Source organism: Mauremys reevesii, linkage group 4 (assembly GCF_016161935.1).
Source record: "Mauremys reevesii isolate NIE-2019 linkage group 4, ASM1616193v1, whole genome shotgun sequence".
NCBI lineage: Eukaryota > Metazoa > Chordata > Testudines > Geoemydidae > Mauremys > Mauremys reevesii.
Window position 1 is genome coordinate 38,917,281 of NC_052626.1, and position 22,214 is coordinate 38,939,494.

At 43.8% G+C, this 22,214-nt stretch overlaps 1 protein-coding gene and 1 long non-coding RNA gene across 18 annotated transcripts in view; one reads left to right on the plus strand and one right to left on the minus strand.

Annotated features, from left to right (window-relative positions):
* Positions 1–22,214, minus strand: part of NRXN3 (neurexin 3) — a 1,505,977-nt gene that overhangs the window by 375,445 nt on the left and 1,108,318 nt on the right. The window lies entirely within an intron of this gene.
* Positions 558–21,718, plus strand: LOC120404776. 2 transcript variants are annotated; one of them, XR_005598169.1, is made up of 3 exons: positions 558–762; positions 5,659–5,823; positions 21,546–21,718. It is a non-coding gene; the product is annotated as an uncharacterized LOC120404776 (long non-coding RNA). The 2 variants fall into 2 exon arrangements; XR_005598168.1 differs by lacking the exon at positions 21,546–21,718 and adding an exon at positions 11,758–12,081.

The window sequence follows — 22,214 nt, forward strand, 5'->3', positions numbered from 1 at the left end:
ATATAGATCCCAACTTTGTTTCTCAGACCCATCTCAAGTCCAAGATTAAGATTTCTCCAGAGCTGTTTTTAATTTTCACTGAAGAAGGCCCCTTCAAGATGCTTATAGACCTATAGGAGCTGCGGCTTCTTTGGGGAGATCTTTTCAACATCTCATTCTGATAGCAGAACCTTCCCTTCAGTACTTCTTAAATATTGGAATGGATGCTTAAAGCAGCAAGTGAATTCCCGGAAGATCCATTTTTCTTTCACAAGTGCAAGGTCTTATTAAAGCTCAGTGCTGTTTGTTCAAAGCCCCATACGGATATTTAAAGGATGACTTTCACAAAGGGGAAAACTTTGAAATACATAACACATTTAAACATTAATTCATTCCTTTTCATCTGCAATCATTCTCCTTGCCACTTTTACTAATTATCAGAGATATCTGTGTTTAAACAAGGGCTTCCTTGCTCATTTACTCTCTCCATTTGATCCTACAGTGAAGTCATAACGCACTGAATTTGTGAGCTCACAGCTGTGAGGTCATAAACCAAGGGTAGGAGGGCTGCATTCAGATCTCACTTTCATGCACAGCATAAGGGCATAGTGAGGGAGTGTCTGAAGGGTGGTGTGCTATGGCTACTCTGGGTTGCAGAGCAGACTGTGGACACCCAAGAGTAGTTGTAGAATTAGAGCATAACCAGGGATTGCTCTAATTTATGCTAGGATCTATGCCACACCCCAAGCCCCCGGAAGAGCCTAGAATCCCACAGGTGCCAAGGTGAGATAAAATGTAACAAGTTAAGTCCAATTCTACAACAATTTCAGTTAAAGTGGTGTAAGTTTTCTGTCCAGACAGGCCTTAGAAGGAAGAGTGCCACCTATTCACTCCAAAACAACACTTCAGGACGCATTTGGCTTCTTCCTGAAGGTCTTCTCATCCATCTATTATCCTGTTCTGACCATACTTACTTCAAGAGCTCTGATGTGAACTGCAGCCCACTGGCAACTGCAGCAGTCGCCAAAGACTTAACCATGATTCATGAAAACTGCCGGTCCCATAATCAGTGGTGACAGGAGTTTATATTGCAAGTTCAGCATCAGTTGAACCATTTCCCAACACAGCCGCATGCGTGCACACACACAATTTATTTCTGTATACAACAGAATGTGTAAAGAGGGTGGCAGAAAGGTGTTGGAGCTCTCAACACCTCTTGGAATCAATTATGTAGAAACAGAAAGAAGCCAAGATATGTCATGTTGAGAAAATAACAGTGTAAAAGTGACTAGGAAATGCCATTTTATGTCCAGAAAGCTAGTTTCAGCACACACATTCAAGGCCAAAATTAAAGTGGTAATCACGTACATTTGCCCAATCAACAGAAGACATAAAACCCCAACAGGTTGTAAGTGTTCGCCAGTGCTGCGCATAAAGTGTGTGTAGAGGAGACTGTGAATATTACAGCATCCATTTTGGCACTCAGTCCTAACTTTCAACAGTGCCGGCTCACATCAGTACATACTCTGTAAAGTCAGGTGCTTCATTTTAGCAGGCACATGTCTTGGCTGCAAGTATAATGATTTCAATCCTCTTATCAAGGAGGGAAAGCTAGAGACCTAGCATCCTGCAACAGAACGACAACACTGAAAATAAGATTAACCTCAACACAGAGAACTAGAAGATATCAACATTATTTAAGCATTTGCAAGGCACTCAGATATCACAGCAGCGAGCTTGATAATAGGCAGACCTGTCCTCCTGCTGGGAGAATTCCCAGAATTATTCAGTAACAGCTGATAGGACAGCCCTTATTTGGGTACAAATATTTTCCAAAATGGTGCACAAGATGGAGGAGATACAAACAATTATAAGGAAGTGAAGACACTGTTAACCCTTTTACACCTATGGGCTTGTATATGGGCCGTAATTCCTATCAGATCTCATGAGCTGAGTTGTTCAGTACTTGGGTCAGGAGAACTCCATGAGGAACTCAAGTGCTGCAGGATATGGCAGTACTGAGTCAATAAGTGGCACTCCTTTCTCTCTTGTCAATACAGAGTGTGGGGCTAAAGGTCACTACGCTACTGGTGGCGCTGACTTTTGGATGAACTGAGCTCTTGACCACTTATAGTTATTAAAAACTCTTGGCCATGCCCTCATCTCACATCTTGATTACTGCATCTTTCCTCTCTCTGGCTTCCCCTCTTTGCCCCCCTTTAAATCCATACAAAATATAGGTGCTAAAATCATCTTCCTTGTTCAACACTCTGACTACATCAGCCTCCGCTTTGAATCCTTCCACTGGCTCCCCTTTTCCCCCTCACATCAATTAAAGCTTCTCTCCTAGCCTTCTGCATCCTTTGTCCCTGAACACTTCCTCATTCATGGCCACCTGCCCATTCACTCCTCCAACAATGCCAGCTTTGTATATTCATTTATTCACGTCTCTCACAAACATCTCTGTGGTTTCTTCCACGCCATACCTTGTGCACAGAACATCCTCCATTAAATGATCCATAAGCCACTAACCTCTCTCCACCCACCTCTGCTGTGATGGCTACAAGAAATCAGCCAGCTAATGATGGGTAGGTGGAGGATAGTAGGGAGCAATGATACAGATTGTAAACTCTATATGGAAAAGGGGCTATCTTTACACTACATGTGCATACAGCACCTAGCACAATGGGGCCCTGATCCTCGATTGGGGCCCCTCGGAGCTACCACAACATAAATAGTAAATAACTACAAATATTTATTCATAAAAATAAAACTTTTCCAAAGTTCAGAAACCATCAGCTGCACATGTTACTAACCACATGATCTTACTACTGCTACCCTCAGTCCCCATTTCCCTTTCCTCTTGGTTCTTTATAATACATGTGTTCTGTTCCTCATTACAGGGTAAGCCCTTCAGAACAGGGATTGTGTCTCCCTATGTGTTTGTATAGCACAGGCCCAGTAGGATCTCAGTCTTAACAGAGGCTTTCTGCTGCTACCCCTATACAAATATAATAATCTAAAGAGTCTGATCAGCATTGAGACAAATATCAGCAGTGTTAAAATTCATACTTCATAAACATTTCTTTCTCTGGCACTTGAACACAACCCTTCATGAATCCAATCTTTTTTATCCGATCACAGAAACAGGTCTGGATCTTGGTATGCAATGCACAATCCACAACCTACTCGTTCCCCAGAAAAGAAACAAAAATGGTTGAGGGACTGGAAGGACTGACTGATGGGGAAAGACTACAAAAGCTAAATATAGCTCATCTAAAAGATGGCTGACGAGGGATCTTATAAGAGTCTGTATGTGTCTGAAAGGTGCACATACAAAAAGGGAGAGAAATTTCAAAAGTGGTACCAAATGGAATAACTCACAATAAGGAGATAAGAGTGAGCAAAGGAAAATGTAGGGGGAAATCAGAAAAAAATGACAATGAACTCTGAGAAGGCATAGAGCATCCTCAAGGGAAACCCCATCACTTCAGTCATTCCATGGTGATTCATAATGTAGGGAGGAATGATCTATTTTGGTGAATGGATGGAGCATGTGTCCTAACAGGTCTCTTCCAACACTAATTTCTATGATCCTGAATCAGAGATTCCCAAGGCCAACCTCTTCATTTTAAAGCTGTCATGGATGACACTATCACCATGTATGCAGCATACCATGTATGAGAAGAGATGTGAAAAGCGTCCCTTGAAGACGTGCCTACAAGTTTTGAGGGGCCTTGAAAACCCAGACCCAATACTGCTTTTACTTCCAGTGATACCTTGCTCTGTCTATTTAAGTTTTTATACAGTCTGTGCCACCATCGTATTCCAGCACAGCTCATGTATGTATTTTGAGTTCAGTTCAAAGAATATAAGCACCAATTTTATTTCTTTATTCTTTGTGTCTGGAACCCTTTGCTTGGGGGCTTTTGTTTGATTTTGGTTTTGGGTTTCCTGGGTTTTTCTCCTGCTGATATCTGCTAGAGGCATCTCCATGGTGACTAAAACACCACCTGAGATGATAACGAACACTCAAAGTTTTCCTTCAGAGCAATCTCCAGCTGTTGAAAACTTTCCCCATTTATCTCTTCACAGCCTCAATTAGAGCAATTGCATCTTGGAACTAATTTCCTCCTCCCTCCTACTGAATAGACTTTGGTCCACCTGTCGATCTGCATCCTTGCTTCATTACTTGCTGACAGCTTGCAATGCAATTCTGCTCCCCTATCAAATTACTTCTAATGATTGTCTTCCGTAACATTATCACCTCAGCTCTTCAGCATACAGACACATACTCCTGTATGCTGGAAAGGGGATAACTGGGACTGCCAAAGAAGCAGTGAAGTCCAGTGCATAGGGCACAAAGACCAGCAGTCAGGAGCCTGGATTCTGTTCCCGACCTGCCACTGACTCAGTATGGAACCTTAGGCAAGGCTCTGTGCCTCGGTTTCCCCATCTGCAAAAAGCACTTTGAGATCTACAGGAGGAACACGTAATATAACTGCTAATGATTTAGAGAGTAGGCTTCTGGCAGAGACCAGATCTTGACCACTTGTACTCAGCCTAGCAAACGTCTGGGTGCAGTAAAACAATAATTAATAATGAGAAATATTGTGATTGATTGTACTTACAACGGAGGCTCGCCAACTGTGGGGCACATCCCTCTAGGGGCCACGGAAGAATGTGCAGGGGGGCATGGCAAGGCCAGGGCTAGCCCTGCCAGGGGGTGGGGAAGATAGCGCCACCCAGCCCTACTCTGCCCCCAGTTCTGCTCCAGCCCCAGCCTAGGCCCCCGGCTCCCAGCCCTGACCACAGCTCCACTCCCAGCCCAGGGTCCCAACCACAGCTCAGCCCCCAGCTGCAGCCCTGGCCCCGGCTCCCAGCCCCAGCTCCTGACTGCGGCTCTGCTCCCAGCCCTGCCCCAGCTCCTGACTACTGTTCCCAGGAGAGCGTGGATAGATTCCATTACTGGGGGGGAGGGGGGACAACAGAAAACGTTTGGGGACCACTGCCTTACAATTATATCCACTATGTGATTCGTTTGATTTTAGTGTTGCTGCCTTATGAGAGCACTTTCTTGATTTGATTCCTGTTCCCATCACCTCTTTATGTCCCAGTGAGCTGAAACGCGAAAGGTTAAAGACGAACCACTGGAAGATGGCCATCAATTCCATGCCCAGAGCCAGAAAGAGTCTCCATGACTTTGGCACGTACTCTGAAGAACTTTAATCATGCTAAGTGCACCTGCTTGTCTAAGGCAGAGAGGACGACAGGGACTAGAGAGAGGTCACATTCCATGACTTCTTGAAGATCGGCAAAGGCAATTAGAACCCATACTTTTCTGGCAGATGGGTCCTAGTGCATCTTATTATTGTTAATATTTTTAATGCAGTAGCCACTATGTCTAAAACAAATAATAGAATCATAGAATATCAGGGTTGGAAGGGACCTCGGGAAATCATGTGCTGTGAGGGCTCTTTTTAAGCATCGTCTTTTGTTAGATGCTGCTGCTGCCGGAAAGGATTTATAATTAGTATGTTGAAATAACGAAATACACTGAGATTATTGGTGAATATAAACATGATGCGCTGATCCAATCACTGCTGCTGAAGTTACCAAGAACAGAAGGTCGAGCCACTGAGCTTTTAAAAAGGCTTTTCTTTCTTTTTGTTTTTCTAGCACATGTATGGCAGGTGAAAGATCGTGGGTAGACATGGCCCTAAGTAATGAAGTCCACACAATAGGGGCATCACTGGCAGCAGCATCAGAACAGGCTTTACCCAGACTCCCTTCTCGACCAGGGCCAAGTCTGAGCCATGACCTGGGTTTTATAGGAAAGAAAAGGTGAGTTCAGCATTTTGATCCTTTCAGTCCTCGGCCTCTCAGTGGAGACTGACAACAAGGTGGACAATTATGGTAAACTGTGATGGTTTTTTTTGGTTCAAATGGACACCAGTTCATTTGAAATGGAACTGAGACACACGAACTTACTTCTTCCCTTCTGATCTGCAGAGGTGCAATGTGAAGCCTGCAAGAGTTAATGGAGTCTCAGGACATTAATAGCAACTCTTCAGCCTCTCCATAGTCTGGGGGAGAAGATGTCCTCTCTGTGAAATGCGCTAAGAGATCCAGCACAGAGCTGTGTGCCAATGGAAAGCTCTGACCCATTAGGAACATTATTGTTTACAATGTGAGGGCTGGTCCACACTAAGAAGCGGGGTCGAACTAGGGTACGCAAATTCAGCTACGTGAATAGCGTAGCTGAATTCGAAGTACCCTAGTTCGAACTACTCACCCGTCCAGACGCCGCGGAATCGAAGTCCGCGGCTCCAAGGTCGACTCCACCAGCGCCGTTTGCAGTGGTGGAGTACCGGAGTCGACCGCGGCGCTTCCGGAGTTCGAACTATCGCGTCCACATTAGACGCGATAGTTCGAACTCCGAGAAGTCGAACTCACCGCGTCAACCCGGCTGGTAAGTGTAGACTAGCCCTGAGATATTAAAACATTTTGCCCCAGTAGGGGTCTCCTTACTTCTGGCTGTTCTGTGGTTCTGTCTGGAACATCTCCACCTACTAATCCTCCCATGAATCTGATCCCTGCACAATTTTTTACTATTTGGTGATCCAAGAGGTGTAGGTTTCAGGAGCCTGGGAAGCATGTGACAAGTGTAAAGGATTACTGTAGACTGACTGGATAAGCCATGCGTCAGTCAAAGTTGTGGCTGGGGAAACCACAAGCCTTGTACTAATATCCTCAGAGACAAAGGCTCACATTAACATGCCTTTCAACCCAGTCAGTAACATATTGCTTGAAATAAAAGGGGGAAGGAATTTATTATTCTTTTCAAAACCCACATTGGGATGCAAAGAAATAGCCTAAAACTATTGGTTTAAGAGCAATTAGAACCTCATAGAAGACTGTGAAAACAATGTTTGGAAATAGAGTAGAACCGGGGCGGCTCCAGGCCCCAGCACGCCAAGCACGTGCTTGGGGCAGCAAGCCGCGGGGGGTGCTCTGCCGGCGCCGTGAGGGTGGCAGGCAGGCTGCCCTCAGTGGCTTGCCTGCGGAGGGTCCGCTGGTCCCGCGGCTTCGGTGGACCTCCCGCAGGCAAACCGCCGGAGGCAGCCTGCCTGCCGTGCTTGGGGTGGCAAAATCCCTAGAGTCGCCCCAAGTAGCACCTTGCCTTATAATCCACACAGAATATTGGCCATCTCTTCCTATCACTGGGAACACAATTTAATAGCAGAGCGATGCTGTGGGAGTCTCATAAAATGTACAATACATATACTAGCCTACAATGAAAAATTGGCCAAAATAGCTAAACCACAATGGACAAAAAGTCCAACTGTGACTGCAGGATCAGGGCCCTTCTTGTTAAATTTGCAAGTCAGTCCTTAGCATTGCGTCTCCCAGTCACTAGAGCGAATTCACAATGTTCAGCTGTATCACATTTTCTCTCCTTCCATTTTTTTTTGTTTGGTGACTTAAGGACATTTGAGTGACCCCTCTTTGTAAGTTTACCGGCTCTTGCTGATTTCCCACTGGAAATCATAATATTGCTGTGCACTTAAATAGAATTTTTCTTCCCTATATGTCAAAGCGCTATGGAAGAATGAGTAAGTACTATCCCTATTTGACAGGTAGGAAAAGCAAAACTCAGAATGGCCTGATTTTCTGGAGACCTGGGCACTTGAAGATCCCTCTGATTTCATAAGGAGCTGCAAGTGCTCAGCACCTTTGAAAATCAGGACCTAAATGATTTGCCCAAGGTCACACAGAGAGTCATTTACATAGCTAGGCAAAGAACCCAGGATTCTTGACTCTCAACTCTGTACTCAGCAGCACCACACCACAGCTGCACCTCCCTCCTTGTTGCATCACAGCCATTTCCACAGGGGCCAATTCTGATGTTACAGAGAGTTACGGCTTTAGATGGGAAACAAGCAGCAGCAGATGATGAACTCTTGGGAAGCAGCAATCCTGCTTTCATGCAAATGTCCCTAGTAATAAAGAACAAGGGAAGAGAAATACCAAAAATATATGGCATAGAGGCATAATTGTCCCTTCATAAACCTTAGTTTTTCTTCAAAACAAGTTTTAATGAGACCTCTGTGGCTCTTTAACCTCTCACAAAGACAGTTATATATTACTGGGAGGGAAAGCTTCTTCCTGACCTAGCAACGACCACAGAAATGTGAGTGGAGCAGATATAGCAGCTTGATGTTTATGGGATCTGGCTTTGGTTAGTACAGTGCACCAGCATGCTGAATTCTTTAAAACATTCAAAATAAATAAAAGAAAGAAAGAAGAAGAAGAAAACAAGGAAAGATATTTGACCTTTAAGAGCCAGTGAGCACTACCTTGTTTGCAATAGCTGCAACATCGACTCCTAACCCCTCATCTCTGTTGCTTAGACTTGGGGCCCTGAGGCAGTATTCCACTGGGGCACTGTAGCTTATCACACAGATCCATGTTAAGTTATGCTGCAAGTGTAATCTTTGTGTAAGAATTAGTAGCGGCAACAAACTACATAATAATCACAAAATCACAGTCAAAATATGCTGCTTGAGAGGAGAGAGGGTGCATGAAAAAAACGCACTGGACTGGAAATTACGCTGCTGAGCCCTGCAGCAGAAAGGCCTTCTAACATCTAATTAGATTTTGCTGAATAGAGAATTATTTTAATGGAAGTTTTCCTTTTGGTTCCTTGTGTAGGCAGTTTAATCCAGAGAAGAACAACAAAAGTGGTTTCCATTCACACCCAAGCAGAAAATAAATTTAAATATAAGCCAAATGTATGTGGGGGATGGGGGGCTTGGGGTGGGGGTGTCTGGATAAATGTATCCACAATATATAAAATTCATCAACCCATAAAATTTTTAAGCACCCAAAATTCCCAGGGTGACAGAGGAGGTCTTGAATCCCAGTCTCCTTGGCTTTATCTTGAGTCCACAACTCCAAAAATTTCAAAGAAAGTGGAGATTGGTTCCAGTTCCCATCAGTTGAATCCTACCTTAACAGCCCCTGCAATATCTTCTCAGATAGTGACTGTGGAATGACTACGGGGACCATGGGGGTTTCCAGAACTGAAAACAAAGTGGAGTACCCAGAATGAGCATGCTTCCCATGTGGAAGATGTAGGATATTTTTCCCCTTTTTGTTTAACGCTGCACTTCTGAGACCTCTAAAGTAGGACAAGCCAGCCTTGCGTAGATACTTGGTTCAGACAGAAGATTACTTGTAAATCTCCCACAAAAAATGCATAGGAGATCTTCATATATATCAGAGGCATCTGAAACTTTCGTCTTCATTTCAGCCTTAATTCAAGTGCAGCCTTTTCTTGTGAACGAACAAACAGGTTCACATGAATTCTGTCTGGGCCCAAGATATCTAGCCTGGATAGGAACTTCTTTGCTCTAGTTGTATGTCTGGGAGCCAGTGCATTTTGAGCTCAAGCTACATTCTCTGGGATAGGTTGCATGGAGTAAATCACATGCTATTTCCTAATACGGCCGTTAGTCTCACTTCTGGCTCTGATGAATGGGCGATCACGTGTGAACCTCTGTGGCCCAGCTGAACCTGCCTATGGGTTCACAATGAGATTCATCCCTGGGAAAACTGGGGGTATTCAGACACAAACTTCAGAGCCTGTAAACCAGTTACTGAAGAGAGAAAAACCAATCACCAACCAACCAAAAAAACAAAAACAAAAGAACAGTTAAAGCAAATTTGGAAAGATTATCAAAGGTGTAATGTTTATCATATTTGTATTCAATTTTTGAACCAGAAATCTAAGAGCGAATATGAATGTCAGCCACAGGACACCTCTGAATAAATCTGCCTCTGCCATTTTCTGATCACTTTCAATGAGACATCATTCAGGCAGTTAGAGTGGTAAATTTCAATGTACAAGATGACATATATCCAATACAGCTCATCTATACATGTGCCTAATAATTTGAGGGGGATCTTAGCTTTACATGCAGATGAGATTTAATCCCAGAAAATATCCAATGAAGAGGAAGAAGCCCCTACAAGAAAAAGGATTTATCCTGTTCAATGGAAATTATTTGTACCAATGAAACTCCCTCTAGTCTTTCCTCAGCTTTTCAGACATATGACTAGAATAATCAAATGTGCACTGAAAGGCTTTTAATCTGCCAAAACCTGGACTCGGGATTATTTGTTTCTCCAGCAGCAATGGACGGCATCTGTAACCTCTAAAATAGAAAAGCAAGCTGCATTCAATATGCTGACTTAGGGGTTAGTAGTAACATCTGCTGCTGGGGAAATCTAGAACCTCAAGCTCAGGTCTTTAGCAGGTTAGTAAGAGAAGAACTGATATTAAATATCTTAATTTACTTTAAAAATTAAGGGACTTTAGAGATGTTTATCCACATAACAAGGAAAAGAAAAGCAGTGCCAGCTTCCCACATTCCTGTTCTTCAAGCCAGACCCAAACAGACTCCAGACTCAGAAGGGAGTTCTTTCTCCATGGCTCATCCAGTCCTTGGCCTCTCTGCGGCAACTGCCAGCAAAGAGGCCTGTTGTATGGGTGATTTTGTGATGTGGATACATCCACTAGGGACAGGGGCGGCTCTACAAATCACGCTGCCCCAAGCAGCGCGGAGCGCTGCGCCGCCCTTCCCCGGTCCCGCGGCGGGTCCCCTCTTCCCGCGGCTCCGGTTGAGCTCCTGCCGGCATGCCCGGGACCAGCGGACCTGCCGCAGTCATGCCTGCGGGAGCTCAACCGGAGCCGCAGGAAGACGGGACCCGCCGCAGTCATGCCTGCGGCAGGTTCGCTCGTTCCGGGCTCCGGTGGACCTGCCGCAGGCATGACGGCGGGAGCTCAACCGGAGCCAAATGCCGCCCCCCCGGGAAACGGCCGCCCCAAGCGCCTGCTTGGTGCGCTGGGGTCTAGAGCCGCCCCTGACTAGGGACCACATTGAGAGCTGTCACCAGTTCCTTTCACACAGGCCACTTACAAATGTAATAAACAGCAGAGCCTTGACTATCTGCACTTTGCTATGTCACAAACTTTAAAGGAAGCATCCAGAAAAGCATTGTTCTCTCCTTGCCTCTCAGTGAAGATGCCCCACTTGGGGCTGAGCAGACTAAGGTTTTGTTATTTTTGGAAACTGAGCCATGTTGCACTTACCAGTATATTTATCATAAGCAGTTAAAACAAAACTACAACTAACCAGATAAACAAAGCACACACTGTGAATCAGCATCCTTGGTTGGCCTTCCCTCATCCCCCTCCTACTGGGGCCCAATCCTGCTGACACTAAACTCAACAACAAAATTCCCCATAGACTTCAGTGGTTCAGGAACTGGCCCTTACTTTTTCAAAAGTCAGTCACTCTTAATGAAATGCCCCATCACCAGTGTTTAATTAATGAGAGAAGCTTTTTAGTACATGTCAACAGGGCCTGATTTTCCTTTTCCTAACATGGGCGTCGCTCCATTGACTTCAATGCAGTGGTTTTGGGCTCTTGAACAGGTTTTTAATGTAACTGAATTCTATTTATGGTTTGAGTTATTTAAAACGAGAGTGGACAAACCTTGGAAATGTGCTGTAGGTAAAAATCCTCTTGCTATTGGACAGACTAGACAGCCTCATAGGCCTTTTGCATTTTTAAGTGCTATGATTACAATTCACCTTTAACTAGGTAGCATCTGCTAATGGAAGATGTTAGCCAGAGGGGGTACAGATGCTCGGGATATCCTGTGTGTTCAGCACTCATTTAATTGAATATTATCAACCATTCCCTTTAGATTACCTTTAATGGATGATGAGCTTGATTCAAAGGAGAACTTTCTTGCAAGCTTTGTGAGATTTCAGTACCCTGACAGAGAGCAACGATCACCCTTTATACTGCACACTCCAAAGGACTCTCCTTGGGGGACGTCTGTTCTATTTCAGCTGTAACAAAAGGGCGGGGGAACCGGTGATATCTCTATTGCAAAACGTACTGAGCACTAATGAAGCAGAGATGGATGAACCAGATTGGAGAAAATATGAACTTCTTGCCATAGTTTTGAACTGAATCCCACCTTTTGTGTGTGTGAAAAAAAAATCCACGAACCTCTTTCTCTCCACCTCTCCCCCACATTGTTTTTCATTTTTTAATGATTTCTTCCTTGTAGAAACAATAGTCCAGTATTCTCTAGCAATGGACCAAAACGCTATTGTCAGTTGAATGCGCCGTCTCCTCAGGAATAAGGGGAGGGAAAGAAGGTGGGTGGGAGGGGCACAGAAGGAAAAGGCAGTGGCTGTCTTTTTCTTCTGTGTTTTTACAGTGCCTAGCCCAATGGGATCTTGGTCCATGACTGGGGCTCCCAGGCACTTCCACAATACATAAAATAATGTGTTTGTGGAAAAGGGGCTGTTTCTGTAAGCTGACTCACACTGCAGCATTTTGACCATTATTTTGAATAATGGACAATACTCACAAGGGCTGCCAGAAACCAAGACCACAAAATCTCCTGAGAAAGTCTGATGAGAGGAGTCCAAACCAAATCCTCAAGTTCAAACATCCCCACATTTGGGGAATTTCTGACTCTGGATCAAACCTTTGTGGCTCAGGCCTGTTATATAGGCAGCTGTCCCTACTATGGCTGTTAGGCCAGGCCAGAGCTTAGAGAGAACTTGTGCGGCCCTCTAGACAACATGGGGTATGTTAGTCATTCTGGCAGCCAGAGAACCAACGAGAACCACAGGGGCTGTCTGTGTCCAGCAGCCCAGCTAAGAGTTCATTACAGGCAAGCCCTGTTACATCTCTACCCTAATGAGGTTTTCCTGTTGATATAGGAGTCTCTGAGAATTGTCCCATTTTGGTGTGAAAAAGTTTTCATTCCCTCACCGCTTTGCCAGGCTGAGGGGTGCATAAGGGAAGGCTCCTCTACTGGGCTTGTGATCTCAAACAGCAGAAAGCCCAGTTTGCTTTTCTATTCCTAAGCCTTCTTTTCAGTCAGCTGTTTCTTTCTCACTTTCCCCCCCTTCCCCTGAGATATAGAAGAAGACAGACAAAGATAAAGCGCTGGGCAGAAAAATCAGACACAAAAACCTGCTGTGAACACATACATGAAAAACGAGCACAGAGGGGGGTTTTTAAACGGTTTGAAAAGTGAGCTCATTTTTTGCCACCTATAAACTCCTTTCAGGGGGCTTCCAAAGGAAAACATAGTGGGGGGGGAGAGAGAGAGGAAATGAAAATAGAAACCCCCATGGGAGAAAAAAAATCATATGCTGCCAACTGTTCTGAAAAGGCAACAATGTTTCTCTCCAGGTCTTCCTATTTATTTCATTTTTGAACAAAGGGAAGGGGTGGAAATCAGCCCTTTCACGGTATTGCTTTCTGTCCATATATATTTTTTATTCAACTAGTAGAATCTAGAGTCCTTTGAAAATTTATTAACAATGACATTTAGACAACACAAAGCCATTTCCATTCAATTAAATAAACACAGCATGTTAACCTTCAGTAAAAGAAGTAGCCACTCATTTTTATAGGCTGCTGTAAACAGATTTCTGGGCTTCAACAAAGCCAAGATCAATAAAGCCTCTGCAAACCATAATAATCTGATGCACACTCTATCGACAGCTGCTCAGAAAATAAGTTTGATTCTGACGGTCCTGATGATTGGGTGCTTTCCCAGTCTCTTCCTCTCGCTCTCTAATATCACAGTGTCAATGCCAGGAACAGAGTGAATTCAATTGCAGCATTACCTGAATGCATGGAATGGTCATCAGCTGCTCAGGTCTCCCTCTTGAGAGGTTAAGGAATGTGGCCTCTTGAGAGAGGATTTGAAAAAGTGCTGAGACCACGAGTTCCATCGCCACCACTTAAGGGGGAAGGAAATCACCATTGGTTGTTTCAATTTTTATATCTGTGTTGATTTATTATTGCCTGAGGCACAAATAGCCAACTAAGACCTTGGCTATTGCATTGCAACTATTGACCACATCAATGCAGCAGCAAATGGACATATCAGTTGCCTGGCCCTCTTTCTTTCTTTTTCTTGAAGCTAAATTAGTGCAAGGGAGAGATGCCTTCTGTTATCCACAAAACAGGCACAGCCCACGCAGTGGAAAGGCAAACTTCCCACATCAATGCCTTGCCAATGTGCTACGCATCTACCTACCTGCACGGACCACCACCATGGGTGAACGAGGCAACCAGAAGCAGTAGCTCATTTATTACTTTGGACTTTCTGCTGAGACTACCACTGTGCGTCTCAGACCTTCACATTTTCTAAAAGCCTCTTAACACTATCTTCATGTCAGTGAACATGCTGCCCCCCACCCATTGTAACTAATGCTCCAAGACAGGACTGTTCTTTGGGTCTCCTGGGACATGTTGATTTGCTTATCTATTTCATTGGTTATTGGAGCTCTGTGAGGCATGGACCATGTCTTCCTCAGTGTGTTGCACAGCTCCGAACACACTGTGGCATTTAATAGCTAGCAAATATAGTGATTGTGGATTTTAACCTGTCTGCTGGGAGCCGTCTCCTAAACTACAGCCTGATCAGAAAACCTACAGAATGCAAAGTTATGTGGTAATTAATCTTTGATCTACTCAGCAACTTCAAGTATAATTACCTAGGAATCTGCAGGGACATGACAACTTGGTGATTAATATTTAATATTAATATGCAATTACACAGTAGTTACATGATTACACATGGCCAGCATCAAGGCAATGAGCTTATTATGGGACAACTGTTAAGGTCCTTGTTCCGTTTTTACGCCGTCCTTAGGCAAATTCCTACTGAAGTCGGTGGGAGTTTGCCGGAGAAAGGCCTGAACAATCAATGAGTAAGGACTTAAGGATTTCGCCCTATCTTCTGTAGATGTAGGGTGGGATTTTTAAAAGTGCTCAATGTTGGCCTAACTTTGCCCCAACTGAAGTCAGTGGGAATGGAGGTAAAGCCATTGCTGGGGGTTGTTGAAAACCCTGCTCACACTAAGGGTACGTCTTCACTACCCGCCATATCGGCAGGTAGAAATCGATTTCTCAGAGTTCGATATATCGCGGCTCATCTAGACGCGATATATCGAACTCCGAACGCGCTCCCGTCAACTCCGGAACTCCACCACCGCGAACGACGGTGGCGGAGTCGACGGGGGAGCCGCGGACGTCGATCCCACGCCGTGAGGACGGGTAAGTAATTCGAACTAAGGTACTTCGACTTCAGCTACGCTATTCGCGTAGCTGAAGTTGCGTACCTTAGATCGAACCCGCCCCCCAGTGTAGACCAGGCCAAAGAAACCTAAACGTAGATTTTTGCAGGTGATCTAGATTAGAGGTATTTGAGACTTTTGTCACCAACTTCAGTGCAGTGGCTCAGTAAGAAATGTTCCCACTGCACAATATGTCCCTACAATAACATGGTGAAGATTTCAGGGTGAATCACAGACTGGAAGGAAGATGCCACATGTATGTCTATCAAATGCAGTATGTCAGTATTGCTCCATCACATCAGCTTCATTATGCTACTGGGGCATCAGTCATGATAATCTGATATGGCGAGATAATACACAGCATGATCATAACAATTAGAGATGAAAAAAGACTGTCAGGTTATATAGTCCATCTTCCCGACTGTGCAGGATTCTTTCCTACTGTGATTCTGATCCCAGTTAGAGCCCAGTAGTCAATGGAGTTACACCAGATTTATAATAGTACAACTGAGAACAGAATGTGGCCTTTTTAAAGGCTCTTACAGAACAGGTACCTGTCACCATACCAGGAGATAAGCAAGGACCTAATCTAAATACAGCATATTGTGGAAAATGAATAAATTAAGTTCATATGGGAGGCAGATGTTATTTTGCTTAGTACTGCAGCCTGCCAGGGAAATGGGTCTGTACTTGCTGGACACCCCTGTTTTGTATTTATTGTATCTCTGAACTAATCCTAATGAATTCATTTTCCATGCATGGGGATCTCATCTAGCCTTCCGGAGGAGTCCAACAGCAACTCAGCATTACCAAGATCAATCATTAAAATAAATTGCTAGCTACAATCTCAATCAGAATCCACGCAATGAGCCTGGTGGGGTAGATATTTCTGTTTAGGTTCCTTCCCAAATTACCTTGAGAGATGTTGAAAGAGAATATTTCATAGGCTGCAGCAAAGCAATTCATTTGTGTCTCCTAGATACAAATGCACTATTCGTCTATTCCATCTACCACTCTAGTCTCTCTCTTATGGTAGCCACTGTCAAGTCTGCAATTTGCCACTTTTAATACAGTTTACAAGGGAAGCAAACTACTCCAGACATTGGTACTGTTGGAAGGAGGACATTACTGTTGTGTTCTGATGGATTCCCTATTTCCTACAGTATTCATCAGAATGCAATGACTATGTTAAATTTTGAAATTATGTTTTTTATTCCAGGTAATAGTGTTTGGGCCTGCCTGTAAGAAGAGGCAGTGACCATTCATGATAGTCTGGAAGCACTGTTGGCTCTGTTCAGTTGTTTCTTTTAACTTCTGCTGGCTTAGGGTCCAAACTGATGGCGGATTGTTACACTAGTTGAGTGGAATTGACCTTTATCTGTGAGTCACCATATGGTGCAATAGGATCAGCTGGCACAAGAGGGCATACTTTACACTTCCCTGGGTGGCTTTGGTGAATTTGACCTCCTCTACAAGTATTTGCTGACCTGTGTCACCATTACCTCACTCTCCACATCTCTCACTTTGGGTTGTACAACCACTGTGCTCAATCCTTGATTCCTTGTTGATCCTTATGGAGTAGGTACTAGAGCCAGTTGGGAATTTTTCCACAATTTTTTTTTGTCCAAAAATGCAGATTCAGTTAAACTGTTCACGAAACAGGCGTAGTTTTAACAAATCTCCCAACTTGAAAAAATATGTTGAAAATTTTTTTTGAAATTGTTGGAACATTTTGTTTTGACTTTTTCTAAATGACAAATTCCAGCTTTCCTCTTTGAAAAGACTATTTGTTTAGAATTTTAAGCTAAATAGTCTGAAAAACCAAAGATTTAAAAAGAAAAAAGGCCAAAAATATCAAAATGAAACATTTCAGTTGACTCAAACTGAAAAATAAATTTGATTCATGAACATTTTCAAGATTTCAACTTTTTGTCCCAATTCATACTGGTAAAAAAGGTTGAAACACTCAAAAATATTCATGGAATGGGAAATCTGCTTTCCTCCCAACTCTAGTAGATATTCCTTCCTTGTGGTTCTCACCGGCATTCACCTCAACACTAACAGCTGGAGGAAATCTACTTTTTTTAAAAAAAAAGTGACTTATCCGACCTTGCCTGCCCTACTGCTCAGAAAGACTATTTTAAAAAACAGGGGATTCACATGACGTTTTCCATTTGATTAATTTCTGCACACTATAGCATGGATTCCCTGCTATACAGCACAGGCTGAGTCAACTGCACTGACCTCTTTGCAGCTCCACCAAGCTGCATGCAGCATAGGGTGATCCTCACAACATATGCATGCACCGTTCTCGGATGTGACACTACTTGCACATTAGCCATGGTGAAACTTTAAAACTGGGTGAGCACGTATTGAACCATTATACATCAAGAGAATGTGTTTTCTCTGTAGTATTTATCCTATGGCAAAGTATAGAAATTAGGGTTGGCCAGAAAACAACCATTCCATGCGGCAGAAAATTGGAAAGCTTTGAAAATTTGTGTTCATTCTGCATCTCAGGTGAGTGCCCAAACAACCAGGGGCGGCTCTAGCAATTTCGCCACCCCAAGCACAGCAGCATGCCGCGGGGGGCGCTCTGGCGGTCGCCGGTCCCGCGGCTCCGGTGGACCTCCTGCAGACGTGCCTGCGGAGGGTCTGCTGGTCCCGCAGCTCCAGTGGAGCGCCCCCTCACGGCATGCCGCCCCAAGCACGCGCTTGGCGTGCTGGGGCCTGGAGCCGGCCCTGCAAACAACCAGGCTATTAGCTATTCTGAGCTGGATTATTCTCTCTCATTTTGACCAATCCTTGACCTGAGAAACCTTCTCGGCAAAATTTTCATCAGAACCAATACATTTCCATGAAACATTTGGGTTTTGATGAAACAGGATTTTTCTAGATGAAAAAAAAAATCTCTTTTTCTTTACCAGCTCTAATACAAATATACTGCATACCTACTACACCTTCCAATAGGAGCTCCTGGGACCACCCACTCACCCACACCAGAATGGAACATTGACTCAAAGAAAGAGCACTATATACTGAATCAGCAGCACTATTTCAACTCCATGAAAAGCTCCTCAGAGCAGATTGCATTTCTTCTTGTGGGTATGAAAGGGCCTAACTCACTGCGGTGATACCAGAAAACAAATAAATTATAATGATGGAAAGACTTTAAAGGGATTTTTTCCACAAAAAGGCTGAGGAAAGATCCTTTGAATCATTTTCAAGTTATGAAAACAATACACAAAGCAAGTCTGAGAGCTGGCACTTCTGCTGACTGGTGGTGCCTCTTAACTAGGTGAAGTGTGCAATTTGCTAAGGATCTGAAGGCACCAGAGTTAAAATTCCTAGTGAGCACTTTCCCATTTTTCTCTTTTCTTTTCCTTGTGCAAAAAAATTAGAAATCATAATGTACAAATAACAAGAATACAATATTCAAGATGAAGTTAAAAGGTGTCTTTAACTGTGGCTGTGCAATACATTAAGGTTCCCACAGCAGTTTTGACTCAGGGATATCAAAAGTAGTTTTGGAATATTTTCCTGTTTATTTTCTTAAACATGCAAAAACAGAGTGAGTTATGTTTTTTAAATGTACATCACAGCAGTTGCAGGAAATGCAGCGCTGCTAAGCTGCCTTTAACTTTTGCATTTCCTGAGTTTTTATGTTTTTACCTCTGCAAATTTAACATTACAACAAATAAGTGTTTACATTGCAGAGTGAAACACACAGACACATGAATGTATAGACGGAATATTTTTCTCATGACTACAATGAAACCACTTATGAGTGACAAGGCAGTAGTCTTTAAATGGCACACAAACACAACAGTTCATAGCTTACCTCACTGGAACCGTTATGGAATTTCAGTAGGTAGCATGTAATTACCCAGACTGGAATTTTGACACTCCTACTTTTGAAGGAAGTGGTATGGGTTCTCCGATGGCAGAGAGCAGTGAAGGACTACCTTTTACATCTTATGTTATGCTATTTTACATATATATTAAATACACGGGACCCGGCTGTGTGAACCTCAAACCACGCAGAGCGGAGACCCTACATGTGGATCTTTCCTCTTCTGTACACAGTGGAAGCGCCACCAACTCTCTAGCGCCATCTTCCTCTCACTCTGGACCCTGCAGAGGTCTCTCTGTGATCAGTGTTTGTGCCGAGGAGAGGGATAAAGACTGGACAGGCTGAAATTTAAATTGTCCCCTTCCCATCCCATGGAAAACAGACACAAAATTTGAAAGAAACACAAACTGCAAAGTCTTTTCTACAAGGCATCTCCAGGGACCACTGCAGTCAAAGAGTGGTGCAGGAGGAGGTCTGTGGCCTCTGAAGCTATTCCTGGAGATCCAGGGGGGCAGGCAGTTGAGGCCAACACTACTTAGCTGAAACCTCATGGGGGAACCCATGCAGAAATTCCTTCCCATAGTACCCCCATCTCAGGAGCTTTTCTGTGGTGAGGATGGTCTGGGCTTCAGTTCTTATTCAGCCAAAACTCCTAAAGAAGGGGGTGAGGATCAGTAGGTGGCTCAGAGAGAGATAAATGCTATGGTCTGGGTTGCTCCAGAGCAGTGGTGGGCAACCTATGGCTTGCGGGCCGCATGTGGCCCATCAGGGTAATCTGCTGGTAGGCCGTGAGACAATTTGTTTACAATGATTGTCTGCAGGCACGGCTACCCGCAGCTTTCATTGGCCGGGAATGGCAAACCACAGCCACTTGGAGCTGCGGGCAGCCGTGCCTGCATATTGGCAATGTAAACAAACGGTTTCGCAGCCTGCCAGCGGATTAACCTGATGGGCCGCAGGTTGCCCACCACTACTCCTGAGGCTCCTTGCCTTTCCTCATGTTGGTATTCATCTCATATGCCTCTAATGAGTGCCCCAAACCCACTTAGCTGATGAAGCCTCTCCTTGGAGGAGCGCCTGAGCCATCAATGACTCTAATCAGAAGCTTTGCCTCATGTTTTCGCGGTATGAATCTTCAAGTTTGGGAATTCAATACTTTTTCTCCCTCACCTTCCAAACACATAAACATGAGGAGCTTGTGGCAAAATAAAATAAGGCACTTTGCTACCTTTTGAGCCATCTCCTCCACTTCCAATCACTCCATTACAGGCTTCATTAACTAAAATTAAAAGTACAAGGAATAGCTAATGAAAGTGCTGTCCATCTCATGCTAGTGAGCAGCCCCAGGACATCGCAATTAGGAACTTTTTCAGAAGACTAGCTTCAATGGAAAATAAATGAACTTGTCCAAATGGAACCCCTCCAGCGGCAGCATGAATGCTGAGCGCTGGCTGCTGTGGATATGCAGCAGGGCCAAATGAATGTATCAGCTTTGGAACAGTCCTGTTCTCAATAAGAAAGAAAGAAAGAAAGAAAGAAAGAAAGAAAGAAAGAAAGAAAGAAAGAAAGAAAGAAAGAAAGAAAGAAAGAAAGAAAGAAAGAAAGAAAGAAAACAAAATGAAGACAAATAGTAGAAGGAAAGAGTGATAAGACGGGAGGAGAGAATAGTGAAGAAAAGTGATAAGAAGAGAAAAGTGAGTGTTTAGTGTCTAAAGGTGCTTATGTACAAATAACGTAGAAGATACAATCATCTTGAGTGAGTTTAAGTACAAAACATCTTCCTCTCATGTGTGTGTCTTCTTCCTCATGTATACACACACATGCACACACTCTTATAAGATAGATAGATAGATTTTAATAAAGACTGGAGGGTGGGGGGTATATTCTTAATCTCTTCAGTCCCTGGAACAACACCTGCCTGCCCTTCCGAAGGGAAGGCCACATTCTAAGCATCTGAATTTTACTGGAAACAAATATATAAATTGAATTAGTGAATTAATTCAAAGACCCCTCTAGGAATAATCACAGTTGTGAAAGCTCTCTGAGAAAACAAAGAGTTCAAGACCAAAACACTTCCTTTGTGAGACATGTGGTACTTCAATGAGCTTTCATGCCTCTTGGAACAGTAATAGGAGGGCAAAATCTGTGCAATGGGGTTGATGACTCACTAAGTGTCTGTGTTATTTTTACAATCTCTGGTAATGCTGCATATGTTTTCACAAGCTGCTGCTGGCCTATGAAGCAGACAGCACAAGCCACAGGTTGTTAATGTAATTGTTTTACCAACTGGACCGCCTCAGGCCAAATCCTGAGGGCTCTACCAGTCCTACATGAGGGAAAGCTCTTACTGAAAGCAATGGGTCAAACTCCAAGAGATGCTGAACACCTGTATCTCCTGCTGATGTCAATAAGATTGCTTAGAAACCCTCAGGATTTTGGCTGAGGAAAAAGTGAGGGGAAATGGATTAAGGAAGTTAGGGGTTGCTTCATTCCAGTTTTGGTCCAATCCATCTATCCATACAGAGTCATTGATCACTAGATGGAGAATCACTTCAATACCACACGGCAACTCTGCATGACATTCTGAGGACAGCAAAAGAACAATTCAACTGACCCTTATCCACAATGTTGGAGCTAGCATCATTGCACCTGCGAATAAAGCCAACAGGCTCTTTAATAAAAACAAATTATATTAATACTTCATACTCACTGTACAAACATTAACTAATTAATCCTTACAGCACCCCAGTAGGTTACCAAGCATCATTATTCCTGCATAGAAAGGTTAAGTGATTTGCCCCAGATGCTACATCAAGACAGAGGATGAGCTAGGACTACAACTCACAAGTGGTTAGCTTCTAGGTCGGGTGTTTGTTTTGTTGGTTGGTTTTTTTTCCCCTCTGTTCACTAGACCTGAGAGGCCTAGACCTTGTCCTTCTGTCTCATCCAAAAGATGGCACCTCTCGAAGCTCAGTCTGACCTAGGGTGACCAGACAGCAAATGTGAAAAATTGGGATGAGGGGGGCGTAATAGGAGCCTATATAAGAAAAAGACCCAAAAATTGGGACTGTCCCTATAAAATCAGGACATCTGGTCACCCTAGTCTGCCCTCACACCAAGCCAGATATTGATTCTGAGACAGCATCTCCCAAATCAGCAACACTGCTTCCTATAGTAACTATACTTCCCCTA